General features: G+C 42.6%; 1 protein-coding gene across 14 annotated transcripts in view; it reads right to left on the bottom strand.

Moving 5' to 3' along the window:
* nrxn2b (neurexin 2b) overlaps window positions 1-21,962 on the bottom strand; it is a 795,015-nt gene that overhangs the window by 755,561 nt on the left and 17,492 nt on the right. The window contains exon 2 of one of the 14 annotated variants that reach the window (XM_074624795.1): window positions 6,067-6,306. The exons of the other annotated variants lie outside the window; for them this stretch is intronic. The gene's annotated coding sequence lies outside the window, so the exon portion shown is untranslated. The remainder of the gene's footprint in view (window positions 1-6,066; window positions 6,307-21,962) is intronic. 14 annotated transcript variants of the gene reach the window in all.

Below are 21,962 nucleotides of genomic sequence, written 5' to 3'. Positions count from 1 at the left end.
GTTTTTTGTGATCTGTGAGCATGTATTCTAGGAGATCTCCGAGCTTTATTTAGCTACAGCTCTGTTCTCTGCCCCTGTTGGGGATGAACACAAAAACCTGTCATCTTTGGCCATGACTCACAGCCTCATCTCACATAACTGATAAATCACACACCTGGCTCGTGTCAGGGATGCCATTTTAAGAACCCTCGAAAGAGATAAACAGTCTTACACAAGCATTGCATCACGAAAACTATACAGCAATGTCGGAGCAATAGTAATAGTTAAGTAAGTTATTATTACTTCCCCTATTTTCCTTTTGATTTGGTGGAGTGAAGACGTATATGAGTTAATCACAAACTCAGATTTTGATACAAGAGCAAACCTTTACATGTAAATAATGAAATTAACAAATACATTCACTGAAGTGTTATTTTTTTTATATTTCTTTGCATTCCCTTTGCATTTACTTTAAAGTAAAATATCACTTCTGGGTTTTCATTTCTCTAGAAATAGATTGTATCATTACTAACTCAAGATGATACAAGATCTATCCATAAAGGATGCAGGTTATATATTAAGATGTACATACTTGATAGCCAAAGGAAGTTACTCTGCATTATTATAAGCATGTAAAAAAACTTAAATGTTAAATGTTATTTTGTTCTGTCCATTTTCTGAGTTTTGCATCATCCGTGAAACCCGTTGCTTTACACAGGGCTCTAAAGTGTGAGCATTTTGCTCACATTAACACAGTGAACATTAGAGGGGTGTGAATGTGAAAAATAATTTGCGAGCACCGATGCATGCGACTCTGGGTTCAAACACCTGGATTGGCAAAATATACAGATTTGCTGAACTCCCACGCGAACAAACCTGTTACTGAATCTTTTATCTCTGTCATCTCGTCGCTAACAGCAGTGTACCAAACAGCAGCAGCAAATTTTTAACAGCTCTTTTTTTTCCCACTGTCAACATTTGTGTTGCCATGTAATATTAATAGAGGTGACTTTTTTCCAACAAAACACATTGTGTGTTTAAAAAAAAGTTTTCTGCTCAAAATTAGCATTCATCTGTTTGCTTGGATTCAAAAGTTTGGTTCAGCCGTATACTCACACCCCCTCCAGGTTGACGGTAGCACCTGCCAAAAGCAGATCACAGGCTGATGGTACGTGTGCACAGGGGCGTTTTTTATCACAAGGGGACGCGACGCTTCCCAGCATTGGACGCTTGGTGTGCTGTCCCTAGAAACAAGGCACTCGGCTCCTGATTGGACGAACGCTTTCCCGCCGTTGGCTGCCGCTCCCAGCTTTCAAACCGGAACCAGTATGGAGGCTCGTTTGGAAACTTTCTTCTCTTATTTCATGTAAATAGTTCACTGAAATGTGTTTCTGAAAACATTTGAGGCGAGAAATAACCCATGCAGTTGATGAATCTGTCTTTATTTTGGATCAACAACATTTATTTTAAAAGATCCTCGGGAGTTTCGAGAGGCGGCGAGTCGCGTCGGACGCCCGTGATTTACATAAAGTAGACGAGCCCTCAACTTTATGCAAATGAGGAGCGGGCGTCGTGACGTCTAGTCTCTCGAATCGCGACGCCACGCTACCAGAATGCATTGCGCGGCTGCTTACATAGACAATGAATGGGGGGCGTGGAAAGCACGGAGGCTGTGGACACGTAACATAACTGTTGCCCCAGTTTACGCGAAAAAATAACGTCATACATCAATGAGATTTATTCCTCTGCAGCAGCAGTAAACGCAACACATGGATGATAATATGCTGTATTCAGAGCTTAACAAGATATTTAAGGTCTATTAACAACATTAACTGCTTTGAATGGCATGGCTACGGCTATATACTGACAACCCCCCACAGACACACACAACGGAGAGCCTCTCGTAGTAGAGCTGCTAGCCTAGCTGTAACACAGTTACCCACACTGTGACGCCCTCAAAGGAACACAAATGTGCTTCTAGTGACTGTCAAAACTCCATCAGGACTCCCTGTCTTTCCAGCAGAGGAACAGAGAGTCTGACAGTCACTTCTCATGGCTGGTTAGCTCTGACTTTCAGCTCTACGTCGCTATCCATGCTACACTGAACGGTGGTCAGTCTCCGACGTGACCCCCTGATCCCTAGCGTCACATACTACATAGCCACAGGGACGCTTTTCCTACAATCACTGCTCCTTCACTTCTCTGATGCATTTCTTAGATATGATGGGAGGAGGAAGAGAGCTAGGAAATGTGAGGGTGTAGTTTAGGGGTGGGCGATATGGCACAACACACATATGGCGCATAACGCAGTATATGTAATTTTATAACACGGTAATGGTGTATATCTAGATACAGTTAAAAACCATACCGTACTTCATCACATTTGATTATCTCCTTCTTTTACTTGGAACTTCCATACAAACAAACTGCCTCAAATGAGACAACACTTGAGTTCAAATTAAAAAAAATTCAAAACAGAAGCTTTAAGGTTTTTGAAAACAATTATTTCAAGTACTACAGGTTTTAAGTTGAACAGGTGCAAATAAATACCAGCCTTACTTCAGTCCATGCAAAATAAAAATCACACAAATTGGTATTTTAGAGTGTACCATCTATGCAGCAAGCACAAAGGTGTGTTTACTGACTAGAAATGACTGAATGTTTGCAACAAGGTGCTAATGTATTCAGTCACTGAGAGCTATTTTTATACTTTTTTTTTATAATTATACACATACAGCAGTTTGTGATTCAGCACCGTGTTCACATCTATTCTCATCCAGACTTAATGTGCATTTGTTAAAGTGATTTTTTTTTTTCTTTGTGCTGATTTCGCTTTGTTTAAACAAATGGTGTCTAGGACATCAGCAAAAAAAAAATGGATTGAATTATAGGGATTTTAAATACATTGTGGCGTCAGCAAGCAATGTTCAAACATTAGCTTGTCCTCGTGATCTGGCTGCAGTCCCTGTTGATGAAGAATGACCTCTGCTAATGTTTGATTTGTCCAACTTTCATTAAATAGTGCTGCTGATTTTTAACAGAGAAAACAGTGCTGGGTACTGCACAATGTTTTTTTACAATGCAACAAACTAACTTTTCATTGTTTTTTTTAACATCAGTCTTCAAAAATCGAAGTTATATGGCCTTTGAAGCTGCTCATTCATTCATGCAAATCTTTTCTTGCTGGAGGAGAAGGATTAGAGGGGTGGATGAAGTATGACGGTGGGAGGTGGGGGCGCTAGAGATGATGTCAGCTTTGTAACAAGAGCCTTTGGCCAAAGATCCCCCAGTGGAGGAAAAGGAGGGATCAATCCAGGGGTCCCATTACCCTGCCGGCATAGGTAATGTCATGAGATGATCCCTACGAGCAGTCTCTGGATGAAAGCAAGAGCCTACAGAGGATCAGTCTGAGAGGAGAGGGGAGGAGAGGAGAGGAGACGGGATAAGAGCAGAGGAGAGGAGGGGAGAGGAGACAAGAGGTGAGGAGACGGGACAAGAGCAGAGGAGAGGAGAGGAGAGGAGAGGAGAGGAGAGGAGAGGAGAGGAGAGGAGAGGAGAGGGATTACAAAAGGTGAGGAGAGGGGAAAGAGTAGAGGAGAGGCGAGGAGACAAGAGGTGAGGAGACAAGAGCAGAGGAGAGGAGATGGGATAACAGCAGAGGAGAGGAGAGGAGAGGGATTACAAAAGGATAGGAGAGGAGAGGAGACAAGAGCAGAGGAGAGGAGATAAGAGGTGAGGAGACGGGATAAGAGAAGAGGAGAGGAGAGGAGAGGAGAGGAGAGGAGAGGAGAGGAGAGGAGAGGAGAGGAGAGGAGAGGAGAGGGATTACAAAAGGAGAGGAGAGGAGGGGAGAGAGGAGAGGAGAAGAGGAGAGGAGAGGAGAGAAGAGGGATTACAAAAGGAGGGGAGAGAACTACAGCGAAGGACAGCAAGGAAAGCAATTCCTTTTTGCCACCAGTTCACTTTTGAACTGGGTACTGTCGTGTCAGTACTGTATGAGGGAGGAAAAAGGAAGCCATTTCCATGCTGATTACTGAGAGTTCCCTTCTAAAATAAACATCCAGACGCAGCGATCAAAGTTAATACTACCTCTTTTGCCTCAGAGAAAGCACAATGCTATTTTTATCACCTGCCTGCGATGGGTACAACATCATCAAAGTGATACTCTGAAAATGCCTCTGGCCTTGCCAAATAATCATGCACTCTTAAACCCCAACACACACACACACACACACACACATATACTGACACACACTGCAGTGCAGGGTGAAACATAACACTGTCCTGCCCCAATAGAGCATGTGCAAAAGTGATAACAATGGCTGCTTTAACTGGATAATAGAAAGAGGAGTACTTACAAGTTCTTATCTGTCTTTCCGTCTGCAGCTTTCACTCTCCCTTTTTGTCTCTCCCCCCTCCTCCCCTCAGCCCTGTCGCTGCTCATGTAGATGTGTGCACTGGGGGGCAACCTGAGGTGGATCCATTACACTCTCAGTCATTGATGCTGCCTTTTGCTGAAGCTCATTTATGCGTGTGTGTGTGTCTAATAGAGCCAAAGTATTGTATCAGTTGGCTAAAGTTGGCCAAGTCCAAGTGGAAACTAGGGAATAGGGATGTTAGTAATTAACCGATTAACGCTATCGGTTAAACGGTTTTTAAAAAATATTAAAAATGAATTCAAAAGCTGAGCAAAACTCAGAGGAGAGTCTTCTCACTTAAAGGAGAATAGCTGGTCCACCTTAACGGCCCACCTTAAGAGAGTCTGAGCCGGAGTTACAGATACAGGAAGTTGGCTCGGGTCTTGAGGAGTTGTTGCACACACAGTGCTACAGCTACGTTCACAGCTATAACGCCACCGACAACGCCACACTCACCACCGCCGCCACACACACACAGGGCCTGTCGGACACTCGCTAATGTTACGCCGGGCAGACGGAGTAACGTTACGCCAGGCAGACAAACAGCTGACCACCCAGCAACTAAACTAAATGATGCGGTGGAGATTTACAGGGAAAGCGGCTGCATGCGTCCTCGACAACACACGCAGCATCGTAACTGCTAACTCTCCCGGACGGTTGAACTGGGGACTCAGTTGTCTGTTTTGTACATACGTACACTGCAGCTGGCGCACCGCTGCATGTGACGCACTAATCTTGTCGCTTAACGGTTAATAATCGGTTAACGAGGGTCGGTTATGGGTTAAAAAAAATATCTAAATTAGCATCCCCACTAGGGAAGAAGGAAGAAAATAGCATGTGGGTAAAAATGGACTATGGAGGGTTCATCGTGAGAGCAGGGCTTATAAAGACAAAGCCCTTTTCTAACTAGGTTATAGGATTTACTCTGTCCATTAGTCTGGTAATGAACAACTGGCGTTTTATGACTTCCCACAGCAGTGCCTGCCTCCCTATCAGAGTGTTCTTCCTGTGAATCGGAGGAGCAAATGTTGATGTTATTGAATGGAAAGCCTCTTCACAACAAAAAGATATTTCATACTATCTATGACAGTGTATCGAAACATGGATTCTTGCTAATGCCTTGTGGTACCTAGCTTTCTACTGAAGAAATGATTTCCTATGAAAACTGTTGCCAGCACACTGTCGATTATTGAGCATATCTCAGACACTGTTTCTATGAAGTTGTATGTTTTCAATACATAGAGCTGCACAAACAATACACCATTCACCTCCATTTCATTCCAATTTTTGCAGAGGCACTTCTACTACTACTATCAGCCAGAGATAAATGGCTAAACACAAACTGGGGCATGAGGGAAAATTTTTTCGTTTTTATGATTTGGGTGAACTGACCGTTTAAGCTAATGACTACTACTTTCCATCATTATGCACGAAGGGAAAAAGAAAGAGTCACTCCCAGTGCTTGAAGTGGAAAAAAATAAGTGCCAGTACTCTCTTCACACATACCGGCCCACTTCAAGCACTGGTCGCTCCTTAAGAAGCAAGTGGTCACGATGGCGCCAATGTGGCAAGACACTGTCATGCCAACAAAGGATACTAAGGGTATTATAGTATTTCAAGTGCTGCTACACTTTCTTAACCCAGCTTTGGCCAGTTTGATTGAACGCACCTTGTGTAGCCGAGTGGCGTTCCGCAGCCCTTCTGACATTAGTGCACTACAGTGGAGTCAGCAATAAGAAGATCGGATCAATAGCAGGCCTGCAGATCGCTTGTGTGTGTTTACGTGCACGTGTCTTTCTCCCCCCATCAATCCACAGCTGGATGGCTGCTTATTCTGCCCTAAGGCTACATCAACTTCAGCGGCTCACTGTGGGAGAGGGGCTCCAAACCAACATCGATACGCAGCATGCTGAGACACAGGGAGAATGACTGATTGAATGAAACCTTAGAGTGGTATTTGAGAGCAAAGCCTTTGACAACAACAGCTCAGGCTGTCAGCCTTGCAAACAGACAGAAAGCCCCGACACAAAGCTCCAAGGTTAAAAGGGAGAGGGAAAAAAGAAAAAGGATGATTTTGTTTGAATAAATGTTATTACTATTAGCTGGGAGGTGAAAAGGGCAGACAGCTCTCATATCAAACAGTGTTCTGAGGGTTTTATATTGTAAACTACAATGTTTGATCTTATCTAATCTGTGCTTGCATTATGGTGACAACTTGTGAAATACTGTGAATCTACTTGTGGTTTTCTTCAACTGCAGACATGTATTTAACTAGAAAAGTGCACTCAGCAGAGTGCAGATCATCAGCTGTGTCTGCAACGACTACTGCTGTAATGTTTGATTGAATGAATGCAAACCAAATTTGCCCCTCGTCTAGACCGCAAACATATCAGATGCGTTTTTCACTCGCACGTCTCACGCAACAGATACCCTCTCATTTTAATCTATGCCGCTGTCTGCACCAGCTCCATGCAGCTCACTGTGTAATACTTAATGTTGACTGTTTAACGCCTCCAATGAACAGATAGTGTCAGTCCTGCTGTGTGTTTAGTTCTATTAGCTTTTAGCTCTGTTAGCTGTACTAGCTCCATTAGCCAAGCACACCGCAGGACTATCTAACAGCTAACTAGCTCTCCTCCTACCGACATGAGTAGACACACTCCATTGTAGTCAGTGCTAGGTTAAGCTTGTCATTTGCTAAGCGATAATTAGTCAGCAGTCAATGACAGTATAAACATACGTTTTTTCAAAAAGACAGAAGTCCTTGAGTATACAGTCATAAATGAGCACTAAAAATATTAGGTTGATGGGTGCAGTAGTATGCGAGATTAGCCGTGGACATACAGACAGATGCACACACACAAGATCAAACACATGATCTCCTAAGGCTACGTCTGGCGGAGATAATTATTGATTAGTGTTTAAAAAACATTTCTGCTTTTTGAATTTTGAGCCTGTCAAGTTATGTTTATGTTTCTGACATTGATAAAAGCTAGGGGTTAAGTTACAGTTTAATGGGCTTAAGTACTACGGAGTTTGCAAATCTACAAATTTTCAAAAACATGAAAACATTTGAATGGTTAAATTGACAGTATGTCTATTCAAGGCTTTGTTTATGCATATAAAATGTGGATATCATGCATATGTGCAACAATTAAGCAAGCATGCAAACATACTCCTAAAGTGTCTGGTTCAATTCAATCTCGACTCAGACCAAAAGGAGGAGATTGACTTTTCTTTTAGGGCACGGCTGGTCTGGAATCACGATACTGTTCATCAGCATTCAAGCAGGCCTCCTGCTACTCATTAATTGATGAATAAAATTGATTCAACATTTTGTTTCCATCTATCCATTTATTTAACCATTGTCCAGCTCGGCTCGGATCCAGCGAGATGGGGATTATCATTTTGTCGATCATGAACATTAGATGGAGGGATCATGAGATGACTCTCTCCAGCCTCCATTTTGCTTCTTTAAGATGACTGAACCGTTTCCAAAGTGTCTGTAACTATTTCATCAAAAACAGACCAACTGAGCAATAAACATGGGACGTACTAAATTAAATGGTACCATTTAATTTTGTATTCAGCATTGGATTTCCCATTTTGTCAATTTTTCTCTTGGCAGGTTGTCCTCTGGTACTATTCAAGGAATCAGACCTTGAGATTGCATTGCTAATCTTGCCTCCACTCTACCACTACGTCCTTCAAGAAATCATCACTTTCTACATTGAGTTATCTTTGATATTACTCATGTACACTTAATGAATAGCATATTTAAAATTCATCATATGTTTGAGAGTAGTTCACACCTAGGTTGTTTGAAAAAAAGCTCCTCATTGGAAAAGCAGTACTGGGACTGGATATCGACCAAAAAGGTTTTGGCTAAAACTACACTTTCATTATCCAACAAATACCTAATTCAAGGAAAATACAGCTTTTAATCCGGGTCCATTATGTCATACTTTGTAAGTCCATCATTACATGTTTGTATTTGTCCGCAGGTGGCTTTGTCAGAGTTAAATTTCCAGGAAATCAGAGGATGAAACGATACCTAAATCGATGTTTAAGTGACCATTCTGCTGCTGAAATAATGGACCCCCAAACCATTGAACATATGCTTGACATTTGTTTCTCCTCTAAAAACTCTATTATCAGCGGGGGAAACCGATGTGAAACTATGATGGGGTAAATTTAATTTATTAATAATAATAATTTAATACATGAATTAGAAAACAAGCCCAATATCGTCTTGACATTGGCATCGGCTCTGGTGATCATTCAGACCATGGTCGATCCCCAAGATCAACGTCTTATCAACACACCCCTACTGAACAGTATTTCAAAGAAAATCAAAGAATGCTGAGAGAACGATATTATATAATACCAAACGCTGGCTCAGTGCAACAAGCAGCAATGTATATTAGCAGTGGAAAAATATGGATTTGATGATGGTATCATCCTGAGAGAGAGGAATGCTTCCTCCCACGGTCGTTACACTGCTAACTAACTGCCAGAGTCACCTGAGGACTCCAATATGAAGATCAGACACGAAGCAGGAAGCCATCTGAGGTAACCGAGCTGGTGTAGCCCTTGTCGTCATCCTTTGTTGTTGTGCTGCCAGCTAACTGCTAGCCGGCATCACAGAGGACTGGCACTGAGAACAGACAGTGGGAGAGCGGTGATGCCCAAGTTCACGCAGAGTGACAGCTAATGCCTTTTGAAAAAGTGACCGCGGTGCCACCAAAGGGAGCTAGGGGGATAGGCAGTGAAAGGTTCAGACATCTCATCTCAGCTTACCATCGCTCCCCCTGCACTAATCTGACAGCTGCTGTACGCCAGCCTGCCTGGGAAGGATTTCCTTCTATGCTCTGTCTTCCGCTTTATCTTTACATTCAAATTCACTTTCTTCCCTGCAATCCTCTCTTTTACCGCCTCCTTCCCTTCCCCCATCTTAAAGAGTGCCTCCTCCCTGTCTGATATCGGATCAATATTGTTCTTCCTCCCTCTGTGGCTCTGGTAACAGCAAATGAATCGAAGGGTAATGCCAGCAGACGAGGGGGCAAAATACAAAAAAGAAAAATCCCATTGCTCATTTATTTTTATCAAAAAGGCTAGAACTTGCTGGGTGAGGATTTAATCTGTGTTTCTTCCAAGAAACAACCCTTCAGGGGAGAACAAGCCTGAAAGCTCATCGACTCACATCTGATGAGTCCAACTAACTCCGTGAATAAGAGTCTACGGTCCACGTCAGTCACGCTGGAGCAGGATAATTAAACATTCGGATTGCTCAGAGTATGCCAAATCAGTTTCTGATAAATCATATGACGTCGCCATGCATTCTGACTAGCCTTGCATTACCTCAATCACTGCGGTGACACGCACTCAGCTCATTAAACTGATTGAAAGGTTACCTAAGCTAAATGGCTTGAGTGTAGCACCGCTGATTGATCAATTCATTGACTGATTGATTGATTTTAGGGAGCGGTGCCACAGTTTCCTGTCTGAAAATGCTGATGCAGTGCAGTCACTTGCTCACAGCAGTCAGAACCATATTGATTCATCCTTTTTTGCCACTGATGGAAAAGCAAGTTGAGTGCACACCCGCACACATACTGGATTTAAACAAGAAGACCAGTCACATGTGCACTGAGAAAAACAAACCTCAATTAATTTGATAGAAATATACTTCTCCTGCCATCTCTTCTTCTCTTCCCTCTCCCTCTTTGCTTGCATTTCAGCTCTCAGCCCATCTAGACTATCCACTGAGGGACCGCTAACAAGATGTTGCCTATTAGATCTTGGGATGGTGGAAGTCTTTAACTATGATGTGTCATCAACATGCCGCCTTTATAGCAGCTCGGCGATTGGAATATTCCCTTCCGCCTCTCCAATAGTCGGCTAATTGAGGACAAGGGACTGATGATTAATTATCCCTTCCCTGTGCACTGTTTACCTAGATGATCGCTGCTGATGAGGGGTGATTAAAATTGAACTGCCACTCATATTCAGGCTCGGTGTCAAGCATTGTGGAGATGTGGTGATATCAGCTATTTTGCAACTCCCTTTACCGTGGTTGGTGCTCGTAAAACACTGCAGTAATTCTATCACAACGGTAATATCACAAGGAGTGAACAGAGAACTGCCAAGAAACTGAGCTGGGAGATGATACTGACTTGTTTCACTCAGAAGGACATGCTAAATACAACTACAAAAATGTAGGCATCTGTCATGCATCCAGGGTCTGAAATTATCACCCGCCACCCGCCAAATGCGGGTACATTTTTGGCAGTGGCGGGTAAAATCGTCAGGCCATCCGCCACTTTGGCAGGCAGGCAGGGAAAACGCTGGGGATGGGAATAGAGGACCGGTTCCCGTTAAGAACGGGTTCTTAGTTGTCCGATTCCTTGGCATCTCGTGCTTCTATGACTATTGCTTCCTCTGTATTGATGCTTTCCAACAGTTACGCATGCACAATGAAGCGTGGTGCTACTAAACTTGAGGGACATACCCTATTTTACCTCTGATAATGCGACACTGTGACAACAATTCCATGTTGAAATCAACAGGAGGAGAGTTAGTGCTGCTTGGTTAAATAACGGAGCTATTAACGTTAACGGAGGTGCCATTGAGTTATTATTATGAGGCGTGGTAAAATGACTATTGGGCCAAGGTAAATTACAACAGTATCGTGATGTGTTCAAATGTAATCTAAACTTTTATAAATCCAGTTGTTTGAAGGAGATATTTTCACATCAATATAAAATAGATATTAAAGAGAGAATTATGACCTGTTTAACTTCCTAACACTCGCTCTAAGCAGCTTGCCCAGATTTTTTTTAATCAAAGCAAATATTTAAATAATCATACTCGTTTGAATTGTGTGTTTTGATGTAAATTACCACTATAGATGACAATGACAAAGTACAGTACAGTACTGTGTACAGTACCCTCCCGGGCTCCCCTTAAAAATAGGGCTCCCCCGGAAGCTACAGTGTAATTCGAACACTTGAATTTGTCATGTATATAATGTTTTTTGTGTAAAAATGATCAAACACTGAATGACAACAGATCTAAAATGTTATTCCTTCATTTAGCGCATTCAGTCGCAGGCAGTGAAAAAAGCTAATTTCAGACCCTGCACAGCAGTATGCCTATACATGAATTAAATGCACCGTTTCTGGCTCACTATACCAGGCACACATATTTCATACTACAACAAAAGATATTACAATTTTTCTGAATAGAACTAAACATGAAAATAAGGACAAACGTTGTAGAAGGTTTCATCATCTCAACAATGACATGCAAATTTGTTGGTAAAAGGTGCATGCCAAGGACACAAATAGGGACTTATTGGATTCTAATTGGCCTTCCATCTTCTTTCCATCTGCAGACGTTAACGTGTTGGCCAAAACAACAAATCTCGAGGAGAGTGTGGCCTGGCCCGTTTTTGGCCATTAGGCATTTGATGAATGTCCCCGGGAACGCCACACAGGGAGGGACATGTCGCCCAAGCGGCAGGCGGCCATAATGACTCGCTGCAGATCATATAAACAGATCAGTCATTTGCCAAACCAAACGGTGCCAAACAGTGGGTGACGCAACCCAGAGAGGGTAAAGACAGCCTGTGCTATCAGCTTGTTTAGTTTACTTGGATCTATTTTTTGAACATTAATGCTGTGCATTTAATTATTTTTTTTTACACTCACCTCACATACACACTATACTGAATCACTGTAGAATGACTACACAGCATCCTTCATTAACACTCCCACACACATTCACACACACAGTCAACAGATGTTTGCTGTTATGAGCAATTTATTTTTATTCTATTCAGATGTACTGGCTATATTCATTGAACATTCGTGGCAATAAACACAGAGGACGATGAATTAAGCTGAACTGGAGAGACAAATGAAAGAAGAACACTGGCTACACAGGGACAAAGAGGGAGAGACAGACTCTGTAGTCTCTTGTCCCCTCTGCTGGATGCACCGCAATTAAACCCAGCCGCCGCCCGTGAGAGTCGAAATGCCCCTCGAGCTCCATTTGCCTTGAAATAAGACAGTGTTAAAACAAACTCAGCGGGGGGGAGATACACAACAGACAGTCTGAGAGACCAGAGGAAGAAGAAGAGAGCAAAGCATGGAGAGGCCGGTTGCTGAGAGAAAGCCAGAGGGACTGTAAAGCACAAGCTTTTTATTTGAATATTATTTGAATATCAAATGATAGCAATTTTCTCTGCCTGTCTCTCCTGCAGGACTCGCTAACACAGAGTGCTTTTGTGGAAGTCACAGTTACCACAGTGAATTTAAGCTCCACTTTACATGGCCCCTCTGTCCAATTTTTTTCCTCCCTTCTCGTCCACTTCCTCTTCCCTTCTCGCCTCCTTCCTCCTCCTCTCCTCTCCAGCTAAGCATTCGTCATTTGTTAACGCAGCTAAATGAATTTGTTGTCATTAAAATGGTACTAGAGGGCCCAAAGCTAGTGAAGTATAACAGCTTCGATGCAAGAACCAAGATGCGGTGGGGATGGGAGTGTGTTGCTAGATATGTCTGATGAAATAAGTGAAGATGTCTGATGAACTTGTTTGGTTGCACTTTTGCGCCTAACTTTTTCATCATAATTCCCTTGTGACTCAACCTTCTCTATCATGTAAACTCCCCCAGAAGAGCCACATGGTTTTCAGTTTAGTAGCCTTGGTCCTCATTAGAAATCATTCAAGTTTTGTTGCATTAATTCAGCAAATGCTCAGTTTAACACACTTCACACAGCCTATTCCCGCTTTAATAGGCCTGGCTGTTACTTAAGCTCACATACCACCCTATCATTTGCAATCCACATCTTAGATTAGCCTACATGCCTCCTGCAGATCCATTCCATTCGAGTGAACTCTAACTTGATTACAATCGCAGACATCCAATTCACACAGCTAAGTGCAAGACCAACAAGGCCGCCTGTTCGTGCTAAATTATGTACAATGACATCTTACATATGCATGTCTGCTACGCCGTGGGGCCTTAAACGCTTGGCGTCCTTGGTGTGCAAGTGCGTGCCTACTAAACCCAAAACCACAGCAGTCTCTTGACGCTGTACTCAGAAATGCTCCCGACCAATCTATGATTTAATCCTCATTATACGCGCTGACATCCTCCACAGTGCCATCTTTTCCAACCACTGTCTACCAAACCGATTGTAGGCCATTAGAGGTGCGGCCGCATTGTGTGAGGCAGAAATGTGTCTTAAGCATATTTTGTGTGATCCGCCGCTAGGTTGGATTGCAAAAAAAAAGACAGAAGCCAATAAGTAAATGCAAAAGCAGAGACATGCAAATGCACAGATTTCCTCACACATCCAGCAGCGCAGAGGAGATGCCTGTAAGAAGAGGAAATGCAGCTGAATGGAACTGTAAGAGAATTAGATGGATGGGCTGCGGTGCATTATCTGGGAGTGATGTAATGCGGCACACACAGTTGATCAGGGGAGGCAAAGTGCTGTTTAGCTGATATCTCTGAGTAATGGCAAATCTGCATACATTTTTTCTTCAATCCTCAGGTGGCTATGCTAAACTATGCTAAACTGACAGAAGGCCGATTGAAATAAATGAGTGTGCCCCGGCGTTTTCAGCTGGAGCCAGCACCTGTGGGCAACCGCTGTGCGCGTGTGCAGGCATGGATATGTGTGAGTGTGACGGAGGGGGTCGAGAGAGAGAGAGAGAGAGAGCGAGAGACAGACAGACAGAGCAGGATAGATTAAAGATTTGGTGCACACTGATCTGTGCGTACATACCGACATGAATTGGTGCCAATAGAGAGCCTAAGTCACAGAGAGAGATAAATCATTTTTTGATCACGTTTGAATTTCTCCATGAATCACACATATGAGGTTTGTCAATATAAAACCTCATTTTGCATGTCAAGAAAGCCTCAGACTGTGAAAATAGTAGAAAGACAACACACCCAAAAGTTGCGTAACTGATGTTTCTCTCTCTCTGAAGCTACGATGCCTGTGTGTTTCCTACTGGGATGTACTCACACCAGCAACGTTCACTGAGCGGTTTCACACAAAACTAAATGATACTGCAACAAACTGAGACTTTCTGGACTTGAAAAATTATATTTTAAATTGACGAACATCATATGTGTGATTTGTGGCGCAATTCAAACAGAATTAAAAAAATATTTCTCTCTCTCCGTTGACTACCGTTCATATTTTTTCCCAAAATAAGGACCCATGGGGTCCACCGGAAGGGGTGTGACTTCAGCTCTCTATTGCAAAAGAATTATCGGGACGGTATCCTTAAAGCATGCATGGTACTTTCACCATAATATATTTACTTGTTAAACACATACTCTCTGCTGGATAAACCACACCAGTTTTCAGGCTCCCTAAATGCCCCGAGAGCTCTGATTGATGGACGTGTCTGACAGCAGTTAAACATTCCCAGATTTACAGAGGACCTGGTGATGAAGCAATCATCGCCACATCCAGCACTGAGGTAAATCTAGCAGCCAGACAGACCCCCACACACACCACATGTGGTACAGGGGCATTGTAACCTAGTGGGAGAATACGAAAGCAGATGAATTTTGATCTCAAAAAGCACAAACGGACGCATTTTCTCCCACAAAAAATACACACGTCATCCCATGACTCCATCTTTAACAAGTACACGCACTTCCGCATGCAATTCTTCCTGACCTCCTTTCACAAATAATGAGAAAGCAGTGTTGCGTTGGATCTCAGCGTGCCTTCAACATTAGGCCATAAGGCCTGGGCTAATTCAATTATGAAGCCTTCACATACCAATGGGCAGCAGCTCTGCGAAAGGCAGCCTACACTCTGAGACATCCACTCCCTGTAAACAAGAAAAGATGATGTTTCCTGCCCACAGGCTAGGATCCATGAATACTCCCTTACATCCGCTCATACTCACACACACACATACACCTTAAGTCACACACAAACTACATTCTGAGCTACTGGACACACAGAAACCCCTACGAGCATTACGCTACAGCAGCACAAACACTACCTGAGTAAGATGACCCTGAGTTCAGAGAAGAAACCAATGAAGCATAGGCTACATCCAGGGATGATTGACCTTTTAATTCTCCACCGCTGGGCATGTTTTATGTTCAAGATGTTGCTTGTCCAGTCATGACATCACTGATGAGCCACCACGGCTGAGCCACTAGGTTTGAGGCGCTGAAAGGCTCTCAAAACCCTGCTGTGTCTTTCACGGTAAATACACTCTCACCTCAGTTCTAAAACCGTACTTTACCCCGAGACGTAGCTCGCTCCTAATCACTTCAAACAGTTATTTGAGACCTTCAGCACCTCCTTGCAAATAGGATGATTGATTATTTAATTATTACAGCACATTATGGGAATAGAAGTGATTCTTTGCCACCACTTTCTTAAGGACGCCACTACAAGCATCGCATCCAGTGCTAAGTGGAAGTGAGCGTCACACTGCAGCAATGAGTAACATTAAAGCCACAAAACCCACACTGATACCCCTCACTTCTTGTTCTCAGTGATGGTAGTAACAGCGGTGTTTTTAGATGAAAATAATGGTGAGATATGGTGCGCTATTTCACATTTTCCAAACAGTTTAGGTGTTTACCCAGTTTCTCTGCGCTGTTATGGGGGTTATATGGGTAGCTACGTTTGCACTGCAGAGCAAGCCCAATTTTCCTGCTGCTTTCATGTTTAGTAATCCTCTCAGAGTGACGCTTGAGATCCTTAAAGCCTGTTCTTGACCATCCCTGTACCATCCCCTCTGAATAATACAAACGGAAAGCAAAAAAAGCGCATAGCAGTTAGACATTTTTTCCTAGAGAACCACTCCACATTAAATCTGCACTATTTTACCTGCAGTTTGGTTTGAAACAATATCCCAAGGCTGGTGTGCACCGATGTGTTTGATCTCAAGGTTTTTCTTCAAAAGGCAGACATTCATATTTGTGCTGCTGAAGATATTCCACATTGTTCCTGGTGACCGCAGTTACAACACTCTTTAGACTTCTGCCAATTACAAAACAGTACTTTGGCAAATAGCCAAGGCTACCAAGCCCCACTTGGCATCACATTTGTGCCATCACATTTTCATTGCCAAAGGATTTGGGCATGCGTATTGTTGTTTCAGGGGACTTGACATTGTGAGCGTGGGGCTATCCTCACACAGTGGCCTCTCGAGCCAAGCCCAATTAAAACACCATTTTAAAAACATATCCAGCCACTGACCTTAAATTACAGAATGGTGATAAATAACAGCTGCAAATGAAGATTGTTTTATGTCATGCTGAATTAAATGAATGTTTCGGTTACTCAGTTCCACTAAAACTATGTTTTCTTTCCGCTCTGAGCAGGTCGAGCTTTTCCCCCACGTGCCCCAAATGACCCGTCGCCTCTAAAAATAAAGAGTTTCCATTCAAAATGAGACATCCACCAGTCAGAAACACTCACACCTACAAAATGACTACAGGCATAAAAGTGAAGCACATTACAGGTTACTATTGATGTGATGACTCTGACAAAGGGTACCACTTATTGAGGGGGTGGCTTTTTCAAACATACTACAAACCAACAACAACAACAACACCTGACACAAATCCAAACCAACAGAATCAAGAATGAAATACATCCACAAAGATATTTACTTATTTTGCCCGATTATTCCACTTCTCAGGACCGTGTACGCATGCACAGACTGTTTTATTGTATTTTGCCTAACTGAAACTCATTATTATGCAGTCTGGTGAACTCATAATTGCCAGCATACTTCCACCCTTATTGTACAGAGAGGTCTAATTAGACTAAATACACCTGTGTGTTTACCTCTGGCAAAGTGTAATATAGTTCCCTATAGCCTATTATACAACAGTGAAGTTTTTTGCACCACAAGTAGGCTATTAGTAAAAGTCTTAACGCTGTTTATACACGTCAACATGGCTTAAAATAGTTTCAAATGAGAAGAAATGACTGTCGTGCTCTGGACATTATTTTGCGTTGTTCAATATGAGCTATTATTATATTATAAGTATTATCAGTAAAATGTGCTTTAAGTGTCCAAAGCAGTAAAATGTTCCCTGTATATGTTTAAGGTTGTGCTAATTTGAACTACTTTATATACTGTATACGGGTAGTTTAATCTAGAGCAATGCATCATATTCTAAAAGAGCATAAATTGTATTTGCATGGCTGTCCTGTGAGACTACTTTTCATGAGAAAACAGCTGTTACGATGCTTTTTCCAGCTGATCTAAGAGGGTTTGAAATAGTTTATATTTAATTTAAGGGAGGAGACATTTCTCAACAAGGTTTAACTTGATAGGAAGGAGATAATAAACTGTGATCTGTGAAGTAACTAAAGCAGTCAGACCAATGTAATGGAGTAGAAAGTACAATATGTACCTCTGAGATGAGGTGGAGAAGTAGAAGTATAAAGTTGCATAAAATAGAAATACTTGAGTTAAGTACAAATACCTTGAATTTGGAAATGGGGGCTGCACGTGGAGGGACTGCATGAATGTGGGGGGGCTGCATGCAGGTGGAGAGGCTGCATGCAGGTGGAGAGGCTGCATGCAGGTGGAGAGGCTGCATGCAGGTGGAGAGGCTGCATGCAGGTGGAGAGGCTGCATGCAGGTGGAGAGGCTACAGGTGGAGAGGGAGCATGTCCCACGCCAAGAAATGACTCATCCACCCATGAACTCCACGAACCAAATTGCCATTTATTCTAAACACACATGGCTTGATAAACCTTTAAATGAACCCTCACCAGGAAGACGTGCTGCTCTTTTCTATCTTCTAGCTTCACGCCATCTTCTCAGAGCTTCACGTGCACAACACGTAATTGGTAGTTTACAATTAAAGCTAACAACTTCTCTTTACACCGAACATTCCGCACTTAGAGCCTTTACTGTTCACCTGTACGTAATGTGTCCGTTATTTTAAAAACTCTTGCTGTATCTTCCTCCATAGTTCATCTTCTTTTTAATTAGTTTGCATCTTGTTCGGACCACCGACACGAGACGTCAGGTGAAGGGAGGACTGTACCATTCTGGGAGTATGGGAGGGGCTACTCATTTTGGCATCTACCATCACAGCTACAGCTTCTCCTCCTTCTCCTACTTCTTCTGCTTCTTCTACCAGTTGAGTTTCAGCTAGCATTTCACCAAATGTTGGTCGTGTGTAAAGGAAAGTCAAAAGCTATTGTGCATATTTCCATGGATTTTAGGTGCACATTCATGATAATATAATATAAAATAAAATAAAATAATATAAAATGAAATAAAATAGATTAATATAATATAATAGTATATAATATAAAATTGAATAATATGATATAATATGGTATAAACATAATAAAACAAAATAAAATAATATAATATAATATGGTATAATATAATATAATATAATGTCAAATTAAATTAAATTAAATAATATAATATAATATAATGTCAAATTAAACTAAATTAAATAGTATAATATAATATGGTACAATATAATAAAATATGGTATAATATAATATAATATAATAATAGAGAGAAGTCTGTCAATAATCCTGCATCTCTGTTATATTCTTATACATCCTCTGGCAATGTCATGCTATCAGTCAATCTTGTCAATTTGATCCCTCAACTTGAACCGATGCATATTTTCAGTCATCCTCAAACATTTGTAAGGAAAAAGAATGAAATGGTTTCATGCCATTATTTTTTTTTTCTGAGCTGAACTATAGCCAGGGAAAGACAGCGAGGGAGATAGATCTCTTAGCAATTTGAGGCGAGCAAGCAGCCCACAGCTAGCTCTGACATACCCAATCCTCTGCCTCCTCCACTCCTCCCCCTCTCAGGAAGTCAGAGGCAAGGAAAACGCCCGAAGGGTTGTGAAAGCCATGCTCTCCAGTAAGCAGAAACATGTTTAGCATTTAACACTGCACAGGAGGTAAAGGTCTCTGTCTTGAGATTTTAGTCCCTCTTCTTCTCTCTTTCCCCGTCTGTGCTCTTCTTTCATAGCCTCTCACCCTCGGCGTGAACATCCCTGTGTGTGATATGTTCCTGCTCACGTTGCATCCAGAGGCGTACTCCGTGCCCTCTTGGCATCTCGGGACTTATTGTCTCTTTCCCCGTCTCTCCCTGCTCCCTCTAATAGGAATGGATGATAGCTGCATTCTCTTCACTCCTCCAAATCACTTCCCACAACTGCACCCTGCACCCTGCAGCTCACCATCCAATCTCTCTGTGGATGCTTCCCTCTCTGAGTTCACGGGCTGCCTGTTTGACGCAGCACAGCCAGTGGAGCATATGAATGAAGGATGGGATGCTTTGGTAGCGATAGGCCGACCGAGGAGGCAGGCAGGCAGAGCGGAAAGGAAAGCCTCAATGTGGGATTCATCTGGGTATTAGCATTACCACGGGACCTTTCTCTTCACTAACCTGTGAAGCTGGAATTTCTTACAGACATGATGGGCTAAAAATCAAACAGATTCCTGATGCACTCTATATGGGTTGGAAGATATGAGAGAGAGAGAGCGTAGGGGACACATACCAAAGGTCGTGATTTGGATTCAGACCTACAAAACATAACCAAATTGCACATGAGCCCCAGCCTGGGGGACTATTTGGTTCCCTACAGGAAACGACTGCTAGAGGTGAATTTTTGCAGCCACCTGTTTTCCCACCTCCATAAACAAGTACATTAGCCATTCCCAAGGCCTCAGTAAATTCATTAAAACAGCAGGGAGTGGACCGGGGGGAGACGGATGACCCCCTCCTTCCAACTGACTGGCAGCCAAGGTGAGCCAATGTCAAACCACAGGTTGCTCTCTGCACTCTCACCAAACCTCATTTCCTCAGTCTCTTTTTCAGGTACACTCTCACTGTGTTAAGTGGAAGGAGGAAAATGTTTCTCTCCCCCTTCCATTCATTCCCCCGTCTTACCCAATCATCTCTTCTCCTCCAGACCACTTCCATTACCTTGCCCCGCTATCTCCTCATTTCTTTTTTATTGCCGTCACTAATTCCTCCACTTTTTGCTCGTCCTTCCCCTCTGACTCAACACACAAGCCCAAACTAACATAAACCTGCATTCTTTCTAATATCCAGCAGGGGGCGACTCCTCTGGTTGCAAAAAGAAGTCAGATTGTATAGAAGTCTATGAGAAAATGAGACCATAAACATGAGTTTATGGTCTCAATCGCTAGTTTCAAGTCTTCTTCAATACAGCATGATGTTCATTTAGTAAATGATGGTCCCATTTAGAGTCAAATAGACCATAAAGCAGGGTATGCTTTAGGGAGGGGCTACCTTGTGATTGACAGGTCGCTACTACTGCGTTGTCCGATCTAAAAGTCTTACAACTTTAACACTTTCAGTGTTTTCAGTTCATGAATGTTAATTATAACCTTTTTAATCGCCTAAAATCTCATTCAGCGTTCGGTTGTGCTTAGCTCCACCCTCTCGTGTCACTTCTGGTTGCAAAAAAACAACATTTTGACGGCCAAAATGGCAAACTCAAGGCTTCAAAACGGCAGTCCACAAACCAATGGGTGACCTCACGGTGACTACATCCACTTCTTATATACAGTGTATGGAAAGACCTTCAATCTTCAAGCATTTTTTTTCCTTTATACATTGAAAATTCTCCCAACTCCCATAAAACTCTTTTAAATCCATTTGAAAATGTCAAATATGCATTGCAATGAAGCTCAATACAACAGCATTGTTCATAATTCTTGAGCAGTTGACATTTTGGAGATACAAGGTTACATACAAGGTATAGCACAAACATAAATGCCGCCTTAAATGCTCCCTTTCCTTCACCTCCTTCACTCCCCCCCTTCTCTCTCTCTCTGTGTCGTCGTGACACCCAGCAGCTGTCTCCCTGCCGTGTCGTGGCTTATCAGGACCATCTGTAGGGGTGGGAAAGGCATTAGCTGCCACATCAGCATACTGACTTTACCCTTCCTTAGGTCACAGGTGGTGTCGGGGGACATCAACAGGGCACACGCTTGCACTAAACGTATATAAACATATGCATATGTCATTCATATGCATATGAAACTTTCTCTAAGAGGACATGTAGGCGCTCTGAAGGATGTGATCATTCTTGCTGAAGCAGGCGTTGCTGGGATTGTTCATGATGAATACTTAAAGGTACAGTGCGCAGGAATTCAGGACATTTAGAGGTGTGGTTGCAGATTGCAACCAACTGAGTACCCCTCTGCTCTCTCCTCCCTTCCCAAGACCATGGTAAAATGAGCAGCAGAGTACGAAACCGCGCCATTCGCCTCGCTCAGAGGCCATCTTTACCATAATAACACTACTTTAGGAGCAATGGATATCAAACGGCGGCTGGCGGTACCACGATTTTGCACTTGCAATTTCACAAGCGTGTTGTAGAACTACGGTTGCCTTCAGGTAACGTAAAGATGTGAAAGTCTCTCTCTAGAGCCAGAGTTTGGTTTGTCTGTTCTGGGCTACTGTAGACACATGGTGGACTCCATGAAGAGGATTCGCTCCCTATGAAGATATTAAGGAGAATATTTAATGTA

This window comes from Sebastes fasciatus, chromosome 22, assembly GCF_043250625.1.
Source record: "Sebastes fasciatus isolate fSebFas1 chromosome 22, fSebFas1.pri, whole genome shotgun sequence".
NCBI classification, from domain to species: Eukaryota; Metazoa; Chordata; class Actinopteri; order Perciformes; family Sebastidae; genus Sebastes; species Sebastes fasciatus.
The sequence above is the reverse complement of the archived record's forward strand: the minus strand, read 5'-3'. Positions and strand labels throughout refer to the sequence as shown.